The sequence below is a fragment of the Arvicanthis niloticus genome, chromosome X (genome assembly GCF_011762505.2).
Source record: "Arvicanthis niloticus isolate mArvNil1 chromosome X, mArvNil1.pat.X, whole genome shotgun sequence".
Classification (NCBI taxonomy): domain Eukaryota; kingdom Metazoa; phylum Chordata; class Mammalia; order Rodentia; family Muridae; genus Arvicanthis; species Arvicanthis niloticus.
This window is the reverse complement of record NC_047679.1, coordinates 125,525,812-125,545,222: the sequence shown is the minus strand read 5'-3', so window position 1 is coordinate 125,545,222 and position 19,411 is coordinate 125,525,812. Positions and strand designations below refer to the sequence as shown.

At 44.1% G+C, this 19,411-nt stretch overlaps 1 pseudogene; it reads right to left on the bottom strand.

Annotated features, from left to right (window-relative positions):
- Positions 1–232: 232 nt before the first annotated feature.
- Positions 233–1,000, bottom strand: LOC117695179 (melanoma-associated antigen 10-like; annotated as a pseudogene).
- Positions 1,001–19,411: the final 18,411 nt, after the last annotated feature.

Sequence of the window (19,411 nt, the reverse complement as noted above, 5' to 3'; positions counted from 1 at the left end):
TACAGCCAAGGAATCTTGTAGTAAAAGTAACAGCATTTTGGTACAGCAAGAAACCCCAAGACACCCAGTCATAAAAGGAGAAATAGGATGGAACTCCTCCCAACAGCTCTGAAATGAGGGTATAGTTCTTAGACCAATGACTCTGCCTGACCTGATGTTGGATGTGCACTGCCAGTGCACTAGAATGGGGTGCCAGTCAGAGCAGAGGTACCATTTGCAAGGTGCTCCTGACCTAGGACCTCAGTAGCTCTTCTACCAAAGCCTCTGCATACCTGAAGGGATTGGATCTGGGATGCTGCCAACTATGCTGGCAAAAAACATCCAGACTTTCATCTTGGTGTTTTCGGCACGGGCCCTTGGGCCCCACAGGAAGTCACGGCTAGGAGGGAGGCTGCCCGGCACCAGTCTGTATTCCAGGTACCCTTCCTGCACAAAATGCTCAGTGATGAGTTTCCTGGGCTCCCCATACATGAAATGTTCGCTCCCAGCATACAGCCCTATGTTATTCAATAAAGGCCACAACTCCTCCTCACTGACACAATTGTCATGCAAGAAGATGATGCATAGCACAATGATGACAAGGCCTGTCTTGGGTATGCCTGGAAGGCCATGCTTCATCCTGTCATAGGTGATCCCCAGTGCAGGGACAAAAAAAGTAGGAGTGGACAAGGGGGTACACTTCTATAACGTCAGTGCCAAACAATAGCCACATGCAATCAGAGGCCTTAGTAAATATCACGTGGTAGGACAACTCATAAGCTCTTGTGATCTCAGCCAGCATTTCTGCCTTAGTTACTATTTGGTTATTTCGACACTTGAAAAGGAGGAAGTGCACCAGACTAACTACCTTTCTACTTATTGCTTCCTGTGTAGGGAACACTGCACTGGCCACTTCCCTCGATTGGTTATGAGACCCTACAGCAGATGGTACCCCTGCAATGAAGTGCATGACAATAGGACGATAGGAGGCACTCTGAGAACTCTGAGATGATCTCAGCATCCTCGCACAGACACATCCCCTAAGGTTGAGGCAGTGGCCACCACCTCCCCCACATTTGCTATGGGACATGGGTACCCTTCAGGTCCCCTGGCTTGCTTTGGGACTGAGTACTGTCCAGGACATTGAAGTTCTGGCTCTTCTTAGGAGGATCCATGTTGAATATACTTGAGATCACAGACAGGACACCTTGGAGGTCACAGGGATGAAGACTCACAGGACTTAGGGAGAAAGCAAGAAGGTGAGTGGATTCTGACAGCAGGTACTTGGTCAGCTCTCAAATCCCTGTTAGAGGATTTTGCTTGGGGAATGCTCTGTGGTCAAAGTATAGTGGTACTGCATATATCATGGCCTAAAGGAAGAATATACATGGCTTCACTGTGCATGCCTTCTCTTGCCTGAGGTAAATCCTCAGAACAACTTTCTGTGTCTCTGAAGTGGAACAGAAGGCAGTAAGGGCACCTCCCACTTCCTGATACCTGGTCAAGGGTTACTGAAAGAGAGAACCCAATTCAGTGTGGTTCATTTATGCTAAAACAGGACAGTACCCTGATTCTTGCCTTGAAGAATGGATACATCTAACCTGCTCTAGATGATCCTGCTGTCCAACTTCTTAAGGCAAGATGCTAATCTGCGAGAAAGGCAGAACAGGAGAGGGGAATCCACTCTAAGTTCCTTGGTTTACCCACCCTCGGCCCTCAGGCAGGCAGGTAGGTAGTGAGGACTCTTGCGTATGAGGAAGGGACTCCTCAGCTCTCACCCTGTGTCCTCACAAACTTGACCTTCCTCTGATGATCCAGGCCAAGGAGCTCTCAGCAGGCCTTTCAGCTCCTGCACTCTTCTGCCTTGAACAAGGGCAGGAGACATACCTGCTCAGGACTCTTTGTGTGCCTCGGGGAAGTCTCTTGTGGGGCCACTGTCTGTGGTCTGGAGTGGAGACTCCTTTGCTCATGCCCTGGGATCCTTTCCTGAATTTCCTATCTGAAGACCTGATTTCAAGGAAGGGTTCCCACTCTGGTGAAGTTCCTCACTTGAATACCCTGTAGTCCACTCCAGAGAACTGGGACCCCTGTGGGGGATATACTATAATGGCCAACTGTCCTGAGCTCATCTCTTAGGAGATAGGAGTTCCCAAAATCCACCTGCAGAGCATCTTAGCTCACTCTCTCGAGATCCTTGCTTTCCATGGAAGGCATGGAAGCCCCTAATAAGGGCTCCCAGTCATTGCAACAGGAGCATACATGCTTTATGCACTCTTTTGTATGGGGGATGGGGCCCACTTCACCTGTTCATTTTGACCATGACTACATACCTGGATTCCTGGTCAAAATGGATACCTACTCTGGCACAGATGCCTGGCACCCCGTGGGCTCTGGTGGTATCCCAGACTTAACAGGCTCACCTTCCTGAGAGAGGAGACAGAAGTCAAGATGTATCACTTCTGGATATTCTTGGGCAGGGGCTTCTAAAAACTGGCAAAGTGGTCAGGGTCCTGTATTTTGTTTCAAATTACAAAGATTTTCTTCCTCCTCATTCAACACAAAGCACTTCCTGACCCACTCACCCCCACTTCCATCTTTCAGGCTAATGCCACCTCTGAATTCCACCTTCGCAGCTAATCTACAAGTCAGAGATGACATCTAACCTCCAAGTCAGAGACGGCATCTTTGGTGTATGCTAGATCTCCACTCACATTCTGTGCAGCAGAGCAGGCAGCTTTTGCATGTCCTTTATCAGGGGTCTTATGCTCCTCCTGGGTGGTCCTGGTCCTTATCCTTACATATCGGAGGCCTTACACCAGAAAAAAATGTCCCTGCTCTTTCTCACACCACAGTCTTAAGCAAACGCACAGTGAAACAGTTTGGCGTCCTCAAGGCATCAGAATACAAGGGTGTATAGTGACTCAACTGTGCTCTGAATGGCAAGGATGGCATTATTGTTTAATTTGGACCATACTTGGTGCCAGGCTGCAGTAATTCTTAACCTACTATCTAGAAAATTTTCACTTAGGTCAAGCTTATAGTGTCTCTTTGCTTCTGATAGAGTATCTATCCCAACCAGGAATTCTGTTGTATGTAAAATAGTGGGGGAAGTGGCTCATTGCAGCAAGTGGGTACTTGGGCATTCTGTAAGCAACAAGAACATAAAACCTTGGCTTTAAAACTGTCAATTCCTAGGAGGGAGATTTGGAAGCCCTAGTCGTGGTAATACTCCCAGTCACCCTAGGTTTGTTTCTTTGACTGACAAAAGGAATACAATGTAGCTACATTGTGTCTCTACAAAGTGCTCAAGACCTCTAGCAATTCTGTCTGTTCCCCTTGGGGACATGCTAACCAAACACTGTATACTTGTGTGGAGTTGTTAAAATAGTTTTAAAATAGAAGGGGCCTTGAGGCTAGATTCATACACAATCAACACAGTTGGTAATGGAGTCACAAATTAAAAACAGTCCCCACTTGTTTTCACACTAAAAAAAAATAATAAAAAGAGAAAAGCAATATGGATAAACAGTAGCAATGAATAAATCTGGGCAAAGTGAAAAAAAAAGAGAAAGCTTTTTATTCTCAAAGGGGCCTTTGCAAACCTGGAAACTAGTCACATACACTAAGAAAGCATGGGGTGGGTGTCACACTGTGGTCCGCTCACAAAATAGCTCCCATCTGTCTATGCAGGAAGCTTGGTGTGACTTACTCCCTAGCTCCTCAGAAAATGGCTATGCCCACCCCCAAGTGCCTGGATGTAGAATGCCATGTGTGACATGTCCTCGACCCCCCCCCCCCCACTCAGTCTTATTCCCAGGAACTTCACAAATAGCTTTGAACCCCACAAAGCCTCTTATGCAAGAAACATTGTATGGCCTCAAGTGTTCTAGGTACGTCAGAAAATGACTGTGCCCCTCTCTGGCCTAATGTCTAAAGAGTGGCATTATCCACTCCTTCCCAGGCACCACAGAAAACGACTCTGAGCTCCTGCTGCCAAGGCCTGGGTAAAGAGTCCTGTGGGTGAAGGTCTCCATCCCAGGAACCTCACATTTTCAGTAGCATTAGAAAATAGCTCTGATCTCCTCCTCTTCCCCAGTTAACAAAGGACCTGAAACACAGTACTAATGACACCCTTGCAGGCACTTCTGACAGTGGCTCTAAGCCCTTGAGTGCCTGCAGATAGAATGCAGTCCTTTCTTGAAGGTTTCCCTTAGGAACTTCACAAAATGTCTTCGGTCCCCTAAGGATCCAGATGCAAGAAGCTTAGCATGCCTTCCTACTTCCAATTACTTCGGTAAATGGCTCCAAGCCTCCTTCACAAATCCTCAAACACCTGAAGCCCTGAGTTACTGAAGCCCTTCGAGGCACCACAGAAAATGACTCTGAACCTCTCAAGTACCTGGAACCCCCTGTGTGACGGTATCGGTTCCAGGAGCCTCACAAAATGGTCTCAACTTCTCCCAATCTCCCACATTCAAGACTCCTAGTGCAGCCTTCACACTTCTGGACACCTCAGAAAACAGCTCAGAGTCTTCACCCCCAATTCCTACCAACCTGAAGCACTAAGTTAAAGACAGCCTTCCACAGAAAAAGACTCTGAACCTCTCAAGTACCTGGTACCCCCTGTGTGACGGTCTCTGTTCCAGGAGCCTCACAAAATGGTCTCAACTTCTCCCAATCTCCCACATTCAAGACTCCTAGTGCAGCCTTCACACTTCTGGACACCTCAGAAAATGGCCCCGAGTCTTCACCCCCAATTCCTACCAACCTGAAGCACTAAGTTAAAGACAGCCTTCCACAGAAAAAGACTCTGAACCCCTCAAGTACCTGGTACCCCCTGCGTGAAGGTCTCTGTTCCAGGAGCCTCACAGAATGGCTTTGAATACCGGAAGTAACAGATGCAAGGAACACATGCGGCCTTCACACTTCCGGACACCTCAGAAATGGCTCCGAGCCCCTACCACATCCCCATTTTCTTAACCTATTTTTGAGGAGACTTGAGGGCTTTAAAATGATTTCTTTACTTTAAAATCAGGATTGATATGAACCTTGAAAGACTAGTATTTTGAAGAGGAATTCACTAGACAGAAACAATAGCTTTGTGTTTTAATGTTATAAATATAGAATGAACTTTATCCTAAAATGTAAGATGTTAGCCATTATTATTAAGAAAGACTTAATGACATAGCCATTTGTATTAATGAAAGAGTGAGATTACCTCCATTCTGAACCTAAATATTTCTTGAGAGTATATTTCCTATAGTTTTGAAAATGAAAATAAAATTTAACCTAAAGACATTGGACAAACATATATATGTTCATTCTTTTATGTATATCTAATAATATATTTTCACGAAGATTAAAGTTATTTCATTAAAAATGTAATACAATTATTTTGGAAGAAACTTTAATGAACATTTGTATATTCAATCTTAAATATTGTGGGTTAATGAAGCATGTGTCCCATGACCGTTAAAATGCTTGTTTTCATATCCAAAGGTAGAATTGTAAGGTTTTATGAAACATTAAAAAGAACATTAGATATTATTTTATTAACTATAAAATACATTTGTAAAAACTACTCATCAGGTATATGCATATGTAAATATATATACATATATAATCATATATATTTATATGTGAGTATATGTGTATATAAAATATGCATATATACATACTATATAATGTTAGCAAAACATTTGACTTTATTCTTACATGTATTGTGTGTGTGTGTGTGTGTGTCTGTGTGTGTGTATGTCTTGATTTACTATAATCTACCATAAACCACAATTTTAATTAAAAATTTCTAAGTTAATATTTTAATGCATCATAAATTCAAAGACCATTTCACTGTGACCTTGCTTTTTCCTGGGCTTCCTATTTACCTCACTGCTTGCAACTCTGCACCTCAGCTCCTTTAAATTTATGCTTTCCACAATTACACCTTTCTATTTTTAAGGCACAAATCTTACTCTGGGGCATCAAACGTCCCGGGACCAATGGCCTCCCCTCTAGTTGCTGTCAGGCAAGGCCATCCTCTCCTACACATGTATCTGGAGCCATGGATCCCTCCAGGTACACTCCTTTGTTGGTGGTCGATACTTTGGGAGAACCAGATATCCAGGCCAGACTATGTTGTTCTTCCAATGGGGTTACAATCCCCCTCTGCTCCCCCAGTCCTTCTGCCAGCTCCCCCACCAGGTTCCCTGAGTTCACCCTGATGGTTGGCTCCAAGCAACCCACTCTGCATTGGTCAGTTGCTGGCAAGACCTCCCCAGGAACTGCCACACTTGGTTCCTGTCTGCAAGTGCCTCTTGACCATGCCGGCAGTGTTGGGTTTGGTGTCTGCAGACATGATGTAGCCTCAGATGGGATTCCCAGTTGACACTTCCTTCAGTCTCTTTTTCCATTTTTTGTCCCTGTTCTTGCTTTGGACAGGAACATTTCTGGGTTAAAAAAACTTTGAGATGGATGGGTGGCCCCATCCATCAACCAGGGTCTGTGCTTATCTACTGCGGGTAGTCTCCACAGGTTCTATCCCCCCTTCTCTGCACTTTATGGCTAAAGTCAATCTCGTTGGGTCCTGGGACCCGCACGTTCCTCTGGTGTCTGAGATGTTCCAGTGGCTATCTGCAGTTCCTCATCTATCCTGCTACCTATTTTTATTCGATCTCCTTAACCTCTGTACCTCTCTCATATCTCCTCCAGTTTCTGATATTGCCACCCTTATTTCCTCCCCCTCCTTTCTCCCTCCCTTGTCCCCCTCTCCTTCCACCTCCCACATTCATCCTGTTCCCCTCTGAATACAGGACTGAAGCATCCACCCCATGGTCTTCCTTCCTTCTATGCTCCCTATGGTCTGTAGGTTGTATCATGGCCATTGTGAGCTTTTGTGTTATTACCCACTTATCGGTCAATGCATACCATGTGTGTTCTTTTGTGTCTAGGTTACCTCATTCAGGATAATATTTTCTAGTGCCATCCATTTGCCAGTGAATTTCATGAAGACATTGCTTTGAATCACTAACTAATACACTATTGTGTACATGTACCACATTAACTGTATCCATTCTTCTGTTAAGGGACGTCTGGATTCTTTCCAGCTTCTGGCTATTATAAATAAGACTGCTATAAACATAGTGGAGCATGTGTCCTTCTTACATGATGGAGTAACTTTTGGGTATATGCCCAAAAGATAATAGCTGGAGTGGTATAGCTGAGTCTTCAGGTAGAACTATTTCAAATTTTCTCAGGAACCGCCAGACTGAGTTCCAAAGTGGTTTACTAGGTTGTAGTCCCACCAGCAATAGAGGGATTGTTCCTCTTTCTCCACATCCTTGCCAACCTCTGCTGTCACCTGCATGTTTGATCTTAGCCATTCTTACTGGTGTGAGTAGAATCTCAGGGTTGTTTTGATTTGTATTTCCCTGATGACTAAGGATGTTAAACATTTTTCAAGTGTTTCTCAGCCATTCAAGATTCTACCTTTTAATAGGGTTATTTGGTTCTCTGGAGTCTACCTTCTCACATTCTTTGTATATTTTGGATATTATCCCTCTATCGGATGTAGGGTTGGTAAAGATCTTTTCCCAATATGTGGGTTGCCATTTTGTCCTATTGATAGTGTCCTTTGCTTTACAAAAGCTTTCGATTTTATGAAGTCCCATTTGTCTATTGTTGCTCTTAAAGCATAAGCCACTGGTGTTTATGCTCAGGAAGTTTCCCCCTGTGCCCAAGTTTTCAAGGTTCTTCCCCACTTTCTGTTCTATTCGATTCAGCATATCTAGTTTTATGTGGAGGTCCTTGATCCACTTGGACTTGAGGTTTGTACAAGGAGATAAGTATGGATCAATTTGCATTCTGCTACATGCTGACCTCCAGTTGAACTAGCACCAATTGTTGAAAATGCTGTCCTATTTCCACTGGGTGATTTTAGTATTTGTCAAAGGTCAAATGACCATATGTATGTGGGATCATTTCTGGATCTTCAATTCTATTCCATTGATCTTCCTGCCTGTTTCTGTACCAATATCATCAAATAGTTTTTTTGTTTTTGTTTTTACCACTATTACTCTATAGTATAGCTTGAGGTCAGGGATGGTGATTCCTCCAGAAGACTTTTGTTGTTGTTGTTCTTGAGAATATTTTTCGCTATCCTTGATTTTTTGTTATTCCAAATGAATTTGAGGGTTGCTTTTTCTATCTCTGTGAATAATTGAGTTGGAATTTTGATGGGGATTGCATTGAATCTGTAGATTGCTTTTGGCAAGATGGCCATTTTTACTATATTAATCCTGCCAACCCACGAGCATGGGAAATCTTTCCATCTTCTGAGGTCTTCTTTGATTTCTTTCTTCAGGGCTTTGAAGTTCTGTGTCCCACAGATCTTTCACTTGTTTGTTTAGAGTCACATCAAGATATTTTATATTACTTGTGACTATTGTGACGGGTGTTGTTTCCCTAATTTCTTTCTCAGCCTTTTATCCTTTTAGTAGAGCAAAACTACTGATTTGTTTGAGTTAATTTTATAACCAGCAACTTTGCTGAAGTTGTTTATCAGCTGTAGGAGCTCTCTGATAGAATTTTGGGGTCACTTATGTATACTATCACCTGAAAATAATAATATCTTGACTTCTTCCTTTCCTATTTGTATCCCTTTGACCTCCTTTTGTTGTCTAATTGCTCTGGCTAGAACTTCGAGTACTATATTGAATAGGTAGGGAGAGAGTGAGCAGCCTTGTCTTGTCCCTGATTTTAATGGGTTGCTTTGAGTTTCTCCCCATTTAGTTTGATGCTGGCTATTGATTTGCTGTATATTGGTTTTATTATATTTAGGTCTGGGCCTTGAATTCCTGTTCTTTCCAAGACCTTTACCATAAAGAGGTGTTGAATTTTGTCAAATGCTTTCTTAGCATCTAGTGAGATGATCATGTGGTCTTTTTCTTTGAGTTTGTTTATATGGTGTATTACGTTGATGTATTTCCATGTATTGAAACATCCCTGCATCCCTGAGATGAAGCCTACATGTTCATGGTGGATGATCATTTTGATGTGTTTTGGATTCTGTTTGTGAAAATTTTATTGAGTACTTTTCATCAATATTCACAAGGGAAATTGGTCCGTAGTTCTCTTTTTTTGTTGGGTCTTTTTGTGGTTTAGGTATCAGTGTAACTGTGGCTTCATAGAAAGAATTGGGTAGTGTTCCTTCTGTTTCTATTTTATGGAATAGTTTGAGGAGTATCTGTATTAAGGTCTGATAAAATCCTGTACTAAAACTATTTATCCTGAGCTTTTTCTTTTCTTTTTTTTTTTCTTTTTTTTCTTTTTTTCTTTTTTTTTGGTTGGGAGATATCTAATGATCAGTTCTATTCACTAGGTGGGGATGGGGGTGGTTATGGGGCTGTTTAGAAGATTTATCTGACCCTGATTTAACTTTGGTACCTGGTATCTGTCTAGAACATCATACATTTCATTGAGGTTTTCAAGGTTTATTGAATATAGACTTTTGTATTAAAATATGATGATTTTTTTTTAATTTCCTCAGTTTCTGTCAGTATGTCTTCCTTTTCATTCCTGAATTCGTTCATTTGGATACTGTCTCTGTGCTCTCTGGTTAGTCTGCCTAAGGGTTTATCTATCTTGTTGATTTTCTCAAAGAACCAGCTCCTGGTTTTGTTTGATTCTTTTTATAGTTCTTTTTGTTTCTACTCGGTTAATTCCAGCCTGGAGTTTGATTATATCCTGCAGTCTACTCCTCTTGGGTATATTTGCTTCTTTTTCTTCTGGAGCTTTTAGATGAACTGTTAAACTGCTAGGGGGATGATCTCTCCACTTTCTTTATGGAGGCACTCAGGGCTATGAGATTTCCTCTTAGCACTACTTTCATTGTGGCCCTTAAGTTTGGATATGTTGTGTCTTTATTGTCATTGAATTCTAAAAAGTCTTTAATTTCTTTCCTTCTTCCCTGATCAAGTTATCATTGAGTAGATAGTTGTTCACTCCCACATGTATGTGGGCTTTCTGTTGGTTTTGTTGCTATTGAAGACCAGCCTTATTGAGTGGTGGTTCCATAGAATGAATACATGGGATTAATTCAATGTTCTTGGTATAATTCTGATAGGCCTGCTATTATATGTTACTTGACCATTTTCCCTTACTGCTTTCAATATTCTTTCTTTGTTTTGTGCATTTGCTATTTTAATTTGTATATGATGAGAGGGATTTCTTTTCTGGTCCCATTGGCTTCTTGTATATTTATGGGCAATTTTTTTTCTTTAGGTTAGGAAAGATTTCTTCTATAATTTTGTCGAATACATTTGCTGGCCTTATAAGTTGAGAATCTTCACTCTCTTCTATACATATTGTTCTCAGGGCAATGTTTTCACTGTGTCCTCGATTTCTTGAATGTTTTTAAAATAGGAATTTTTTTGCATTTGTATTTTCCTTGACTGTTGTATTGATGTCTTCTGTTGTGTCTTCTGCTGCTGAGATTCTCTCTCTTGTCTCCAGTTGATGATGCTTGCATCTGGGACGCTCGCATCTATTCCCTTTCCTAGGACTTCCATCTGCAGGGCTGTCCCCCTTTGAGTTTTCTTTAATGATTCTCTTTCCAATTTTAGATCTTGAACCGTTTTGTTCAAATTCCTTCACCTGTTTGATAGTGTTCTTCTGTATTTTTTAAGGGGGTTATTTTATGTCTATCATCTTCATGAAATGAGGGTTTAGATTTGAATCTTGTTTTAAGAGTGTGTTGGGGTATCCAGGACTTGCTGTAGTGGGAAGACTGGGTTCTGATGTTGCCAAGTCAAACTGGTCTCTATTGCCTATGTTCTTAAGCTTACCTCTAGCCATCTGGATACCTCTGATGTTATCTGGCCTTGCTATCTCTAACTGGAGCCTGTTCTTCCTGGGTAGTCAAGCTGAGGATTCGAGCTACAACTGGGGCCTGTGCTGTGTGGGATCTGGTCCAGCACTGGGGCTCTACTCCTGGCCAGCACATGTGGGAATGAACCAGAAGGTACAAGGGTTTCCAGCTGGGCAGGGAATCTCAGGTTGGGATTTCAATCAGTTGGCCATGTTGTATCCCTCTCAGTACTAAGGCTATCTCCTTAAAAAACAAAAGTCCTCAGGTATTGTGCTGTTAGGCTCAGAGATAGATGGATGCTTAGATGGGTGGCTCTAGCCTTTAGTCATCTTACTAATTAGCCATTCAGGAGAAATAAACAGGTTTCACCTCTTTGGAGCCAATGCTCAAGTGAATGCCTTCTCATGTGGGAAAGGCATCTCCATACTCCCAGGATTAAGACAGTCAGTCTCTGGTAGGCAGCCAGAGACAAAGTTGATGAGAGTTATGGCAACATAGAGCAGAAGGAAGAAAATCACAGTGAAGAAAAGCAGGGAGCACCATTACCTAGGAATTGTCTGGCTGTCTGGACTCAGCATAGGAACATGGCACGTGTTAGGGAACTCTGTAAGTGACAAAGTCTCTATGTCAGGTTCCTCAGCATAGGACAGATGTCTGCATCTGACAATCCCATCATCCCAGCACATGTCTAGGAAGGCAGAAGAAAGGAATAATGAAAGAATAATTTGGGTGAGTGAATGCTGGATATTCAGGACAGTCTATGGGGTGTAGGATCAAGAAGTGTCCTCTGGATGGGCACCACTTCTTGGTTAGTTTGCCTGTGTTCCATGGTCAGCCCCATATAAGCCCAGGCCCCTTGACTTGCAGGGCACAACTCCCTAGTTGTATCCATCTGTCTCCCACACTCAGTGCTAGATCACTATGGATCTGTACAACCTTGCAGAGGAAGATCAGCTCCCAGTCATCTTCTGTTCCCTCTTAGTTTAAAGATCTGTAGGCTTGGCAATTACAGCACATGCACACTTTGCTTTGCTTAGGAGAAAGCTCAGCTAATGGACTGCAGTAGAAAAGTTGAGGTGCACCTCTGACCCCACAAGTCTTGGAAAGGTATATTAGAACCAGTAGATGGAAGAGGTAGAGAAACCTCCATGCAATCTCCCTGGTGGGGGGCATGTCCTCTTCCAAGTGTTTAGGAGAAGGTGAAAGGGATGTGTAAAGAAGAAAGGGAGTGATACAGAATAGCACAGGCCTTACTTTTTCACTGCTTTCTAGGCTGTTACCCACAAGCCCTCCATTTTGTGCATTGCAGTCATCTCTAGTGTATGCTCAGTTTGTTACATGTGTTTGACAAATGCCTCCGGAGATTAGCAGGAATAGGATAGCTTCCCAGTGACCCCAGACCTCTGTATTAGTGCATGTAGGCCTGGGCCCTCCTTGCTCCACTAGAGGAGGTCACTTCAAAGCCCAGTAGCCAGGTTAGTCTATCTCTCCCCTTATAAGTGAAGGTCCATTAAGCCCCTAGAATCCCAACTTATAGAAGTGCTGTGTCCCCAGCATCCTGGTTTTAGAGGGCAATGATCGACACTCACCCCAGTAGGCCATACTCACCATCCAAGGGTTTAAATGGCCTTTAATTTACTCCAATCAAATAAGCTCTCACTGAAGGTGCCTCCCTAGAGTCTGTCCCATAGGCTGTTCTCTCAATCATGCAGCTAAACATGGAGAATTGGAGCCTGGAACGCAAGGAATAAGGAGAATCCACATGTTAATGATGCAGGTTGGATATTGAAAGTATCAGCAAGTTTCCTGTGTTAAAGCCCTGGCCCATAGGGAAATATTACCTGGATGTGGGATATGGTGAGAGGCCTTTAAGCCTCCTGGAATGCCTAGGAAAGCAATTTTGGGTTCCCTGCCCACTTTATCCTTTAGTTGTGCTTCCTGGCTTGAGTATCAGCAGGGTTCTGTACCACTCATTCATATGCCTGTGTGGTTCCCCACAACAGAGACTTGAAGAGATGTGACAAGCAAATTTGGATCTCCAGAGCCAGGAGCCAACTAAAATTTTCCTTTTACATATTTTTTAAGCCATTTCATTGAAGTGACATGGAGCCAGCTGGGATTGCTAATAAAGGTTGTAATAAAATGTAACATATACTCTTAAGAACTTACCTGAGAGGAATGAAGTTATTACATAAGTAAAGGAGAAAGGGTGAATGAAAAACTTACAAGTCCCCACCAGAGACACCTCTGTAAACTCTACTTCATGTCTTAAGCTCTGAGTGGAGAGGATTAAGAAGAAACAGACTCCTGAATGAAGGCTTTGTGAACACACTTAAAATCATCACAACAATGGCTATCTAGGTAGCTGAATAGTTGACTGCCATGAAGCCAGCTTCTCCAGACTTTCTACCTTAAAACTACTTCCCTGACTTTCCTTCTTGGTGGATTGTGATCTAGAAATCTAAGCCAAATAAGTCCTCTCCTCAAGTTGCTTCTGGTCAGTGCTCTCTCAAAGAACAAAGTGAAACAAAGGCTGGCCTTGGGGAGATAAGTGGAGGGAATAGTCAGGATCCCTCCAGGACCCCATCAGTGGAATGAAGGAAGAAGCCCCTGAGGAGAAGGGCATTCGTGCCTCAAGAAGCAGATCATTAACAGCGATGCTGTAGACTGCTTGAAGTTAAATATGAAGACAGAGGAGTACTCTGGTCATTTGTTCAATGGTACACAAGTGCCACAAGCCTGCACCATGGTATACTGATTTCTCCATCATTGATCCACCAATACAGAAGAGGATTGAGTTTTTACATCCTGATCAGAGGACCTGTGGTGCTCCAGTGGTAGGTTGAAGTAGGAGCCATCAAAGAAGAAGGGGCTTTGCATGATACTGGCAGAGGTAGAAAGAGTAACCAGTGACCTTGAGGGCCCTGGCCACATTCATGGATTCTCCCATGAGGAAAGCATTCTCTGCCACAGACCTTCCCTCTACCCCATCCCATAATCCTTATTTTCTGGAGCATTTTGGGCAGGAGAAGAGCATCCCACTTGAAAGGAGAGAACAGTCCCTTGTAACCCAGCATTTATGCAGTCTTCCTCCAATTCATCCCAGCAATTCTACAGGACAGTTTGAGTACAAAGCACATGGACTACCCACAATCCTATTTCAGCCCAAACATTACAAATCTATTCCTCTGTCTGCAGCCCCACTCCAAACACCTTACCTCAGGTTCCACAGCTCTGCCCTGCACTTCTCCATACTTTACCAATATCCACTTTCCCCTTCTTCATCTGGAAGTCCTGAATACTCCTTCCAATTCCTTCCTCAGAACTCACAGCCTACCAGCTCTTCCAGTAGACCCTTCAAGTCGACCTCGGGGATCTCATTGCCTCAGAATTCAAAGCAAAATTGCCTCAAAATTTCCAACTCCCTTCCTGCCAGTACATAGATCTTGCCTATTACATCAGTATTCATGGACCCTTCTTTGACACCCACCTCACACTCCAGCTCCAACCTCTCTTTGGTACTCTACATGTCTGCCTCCCTGGGTCAGGATTCACAGCTGTGCCTCCACTTCTTCCCTCAGAACTCACAGCCCATCTCTCTTCCTTCCTCAGCCCTTCAGGTTCTACATCCTTACTCACAGCCCCACTCACATCCTGGCTCAGCTCGTCCCACATCCCTGTCCTGCAATGTCAGTAGTCAGCGTCCTACCCTGACTTCTATGTCAGCCCTCTGAGCCCCACCCCTACATTACCCCAACAGTCCAGCCAGGGATGATTCTCCTGTTGGACCCCAGCTGTCCCAAGCACTCAGTGCCCTGCCTTGCTCCTCCCACAGCCCTGCATCCCAGCTCATTCACAGCTGTCCTCTGGACCTTTTCCAGACCTTTCAGCAAGGCCTCAGCACTCTCAGCACTGCCCTTACACGGCTTCACCCTGATTCCTTTAACCTTTTCATTCTTCTTCTTAATTTGCTTTCCTCCCTGGCTCTGATGACACACAGACATTGTCCCAGCACTGAATAAACCGAGCTTCCCAGAGTCTGAGTCCAACCTGGTTTCCTAGAGGCCAATTCAGACTACTGCATGCTCATATAAATGGCTTTCCAGTCCTTGATGCAGAAGGGGTGGTGGCCAATGACCCTGAAGGAGATTGAGGCCTTGCCCTATCCAGGGTGCAGATTTGACAGAGCAGTTGACTGATGCTCTCAGCAAGTGTGACAATCCTGCTGCTGACTGCTTAGGAAGGAGTCCTTAGGGTCTGTTCTGGTGTGAGCTGCAGACTGTATCTTGATATTTCCTGAATCCTAAGCCCTTCTAAGACCCACAAGAGGAGCTGAGCTGCTATTCACAAGCCAGGCTTCCTCAGACTGGAGTAGTTACTACTCCATTTTGGGCCTCAGTTCCTGTCCCTGGTCCTAGAGCTAAAGTCAGAAAAGAGCCTGTTCATGGCATGGGACTGTGTGTGCATGATTGTGTGAATACTTGAGTGCCAGTGACAGGGAGCAAGGACACTGGGCTCCTGGAGTGGCTTTTAGAGGTTGGTCCCCTGGAGAGGATGCTTTGCTCACTGTGGGCTTGGAGGAGGTGGCAGATATGGTGCAAATGCAGCAGCTAAACAACAGCCCTGACAAGTCAGTATTGCAGTGCAGAGTCTAAAGCCAAGGCTACATAGAGCTATGATTTTTTTTCCAGAGAACAACCCTCTTTGTATTTTTCCATATCCATCCAGACTGCTATGCTGTCAGTAAGAGCATGGCAATGAGGACTTCCCTCTTCATTAGCCCCTCTGACCTTAAGGACACAGCCCCAAGTACCTTGGCATTTATGGAGATGGAAATCTACCAGGAAATTACTACTGTGCTCAAGCTTACTTTGGTCCTACTGCTGTCTGGAAAATAGCGATGTATAGTAATGCCTGTCTGCCCTTTGTCCCCAAAGGCACACACCATATGTGGCTTCCCATGCTGGTATTTCAGTCCCGGGTCATGTACTGAGCAGACATCAATACTATGGGAAATCTGTGCTCAAGAGAAGAACCCATGGAGAAGCCCAACATGTCCAATCCTTTTGCAGTGCAAGAGCTCTGTGTAGAGGTTCCTGGAGGGAAGGAGGAGTGAGTCTCCCCCAGCTATTTATCTTAAAAATTCTCAATACAACTCTGATTCCTTGAGGTGGGATAAGAAGACTTAGGTGGTGGACATTATGTAGTATCATTTTACAGGGTCTTTGCAATGTTTCTAAAGTCTGTCTTCCTCTTGTGTCAGGCAATTTCCCACTTCCAAGTCCTGAGAGGAGAGGCCTACATCTTAGGGGTAAGGGTAGAGTACTGTTCATCCCTCAGCTGAAAGACAGCTGGTTTGAAGTGGGCTTATTCTGGGATAATGTATGCTTTGTAAGGACCCTCACCTGCTGCCCAGAAAGTTCCTGCAAATATCTGCTGGATGTGGGGACCCAGGAGAATGGAATCTCCTCCTCTGACACACTTCAGTAATGTGAGGTGACACCTGTAGGTTCAGTAGCCACACCCTCTGCACCCTGATGCTGAGGGCACAAAAATGCTGCTGCTGTTCATGAAAGGGCTAGGCTGACCCAAGTGTGTGGAAGACTACACTTGGAACAGTGCCAAGGGTTAGACAGCATCACACACAGATTCTAGGCCCATGTTTAAGAGGTTTATTTATTACCACATGGTTTATTTTTTGAAGTAAAAGAATTGAACATGTTCTTTTACTGAGGAAAGAGTAATTATCCTCAGGTAGTAGAGCTCCCTGATTTTAAGAACAAGTTTATGTATCGTAATACAGCACAGATTATGCAAGGGTTTTCTGAGTAGTAGTCTTCGTCTTCTTCATCCTCGTCCTCCTCATCAGACCACTGATGCTCCTGGAAATATTCTTCATCCTCCTCCATCTCCTCTCCCTCTTCTTCCTCCTCTGGGTCTCCTTCCTCTTCCTCCTCCCCCATATCCTCCTCGTCCTCATCATCGTCTTCCCACTCCTCTTCCTCATCCTTTTCCTCCTCTTCCTCCTCTTCCTCCTCTTCCTCCTCTTCTTTTATAGAGTTCTCCTGTTTATACATGCATGATCGAGCAGCTTCCAGGATAGAGCTGCATAACTTGTATAGAGACCTCATGGGGCCGTAGCTAAGGAACCATGAGGAGCTGGTGGGTTCTTGCTCAGGTATGTCTATATCAACAGTTGCTGATAGACAATCTGTATCATTATCTGAAGAGCCATCTCTACATGGGCTACAGGTCTCCTGACTTGGAGTTTCGTCTGGGGCACTTACAGGTACATTGCTTCTTTTGTATGTTCTCGAAGGCTCCATGGAGTGGTCACGTGTAGGTGTTGTTTTGTTGGTAAATGCCTGCTCAGGCAGCATCTTCCTTGGCCAACAGTTGTATTCTGGACCCTATAACACTAAACATCCCTCGAAATAGTCCAGATGCCTGTCTTTCCAGGGCGGTTGTCCCACAAATAGTGGCCACTGGATGCTAGCTTCAGTAGTGGGGCAACCATCTGATGAAGTCATAGTTCTCTTTGTTTGTCACGTGATGTCACAAAGTGGCCCAAGGCCAATCTGGAGATGAAGCCATGTCTCAGTGTAGGGGAGTTGTCTAAAAATGAATAAAACTGAGCAGATTTCCCCAATGATTTCCAGAACAGACTGCTGTTTTCTGACAGGCACATGTAGCCTATTCTGCATGAACTGACAACAGATACTATTTCTTTTCCAATTCCTCAAGCAGTGGAGGGGACAGCAGACAGGACAGCAGTCTGTTTCTTCCAACTCTGCTTTGCTCACAGGCTAACCTGGTGTAAGTCCAAAGTTCAGCAATACCAAGACTGCTCAGCTAAGATAGGCTGCTAGAAGACTCTCCCTTCAAAGCAGCATGGTCTAGCCTTGCCTTCATCACCTACCTGTCCCACCTCACACCCCTCTCTTGGTCTGGCATTGGTCACTTCCAACTGCTCCTGCTGGATGTTTGCATCTCTTCACATAGGTCCGAATAAGGAATGTGTTTCACTACAAGTGGGACAGGCTGCCTCCTGTATAGTGCTATGCCCAAGTAGGACACACTGAGCTACTTTATTCTAAAATCATATGTGATGAAAGGGCCACGTGTCCTTTGAATTTCCATGTATACATTGGCTTGACACCAAATCTTGGTCTGGGGAGCACAATAGAATTGCTACTGGCTTCCCACTCTTCTCCAAAGATGCCATTTTCTGTCCCCTGACACACTGGATTTCATGGCCTGATTTAACCACATTCGATAATCCTGAGTAAAGAACCTACATGTTTAGCCAAAAGCAATGGTGATAATTCAAATGTGAAAGGTACCAGAGTGCATCTGATGATCAGATGAGTGTGTGAGTGTGTGTGAGGTAGGGTAGGAGGCCCAAAAGGAAGTCACCCTCCAGCTCAGGTGAGTGACCCACAATGAAGTCATCTCATCTTTAGTATCGATCTATGTAGGGACATATATTGGAAATTGGAAAGCTACAACCCAGACCTAACAGGTCCCTCTCTTCATTATGTGGTCCACTTTGGCCTCTCTGAGTGGCAGCCCATTGTTTCAAGCTCGTGTGTGGTGGGGTAAGGTAGTAGTGCAAAGAAGGCTTTTCTCCATTCCTCTCAAAGAAGGAAATGAGGGCCTGAAGAAGATGTTGTGCAGGTGTCCTTCAGCTCAAAGTCTGTCTAGATGGTAGGCACAGTCCGTGTCTAGACAGGCTTTTGCCATGGTGATGGGACTTTTATATTCTTCCTAAGCCTTCATTCAAGAGCTGTGATTCTGGGGCTGGTCAGATGCCTCAGCAGGTACAGCCAATCTTGACACAGCCATGTTCTCTAGACTGAACCAACATGGTGCTGGGAGGACTGTATCTGTGCATTTCCTTTTAAGGCCCTGTGCTTACAAGATACAAAACAAAGCAGAATCAACTGGAATGTCCCTGGAGGTGGCTTAGATTCCACAGATTTCCCTAATGCAAATTTTGTCACTTACTAACACAGCAATATCTCTTTTATTTTACAGATACACTTTGTGTTTCTTTTCAAAAATGTTTTCCATTTGAATAGAATTGCATCACTTCTCTCCTCTCTGTGTTCCTTCCCACTTTCCCTCCCTCCAGGCCCTCAATTACCTCCTCTCCAGACCTTTGCAGTTACCTTCCTTCGAAACATTTCCAGCCTCATTCCTATCAAGTTGATAACCTCATTTGTTTAATGATAATTCCTATGCCCTTCTTTTCCTATGTAACCCAGAACTACCAAGCCAGATGAAGCTCCACTCACAATGGATGGGCCCTCCCCCATCATTCACTAATTAGGAACATGCCCTACAAGGATTGCTTGCAGCAGGGTCTCATGGAGGCAGTTTTTTATTAACAGTTCCCTTCTCTAAGACACCTATAGCCTTTGCTAAGTTGAAATAAAACTACTCAGAACAGTGTTCTACTGCTCTTGGCTGAACTACTGGCAATTACTGTTTCCTGTTCAGGGGGTCAGTCATTGCTGTCAGTTTTGTGTAAAACAGTGAGCCTGCTCGCATTTGCCTGCCACAGCC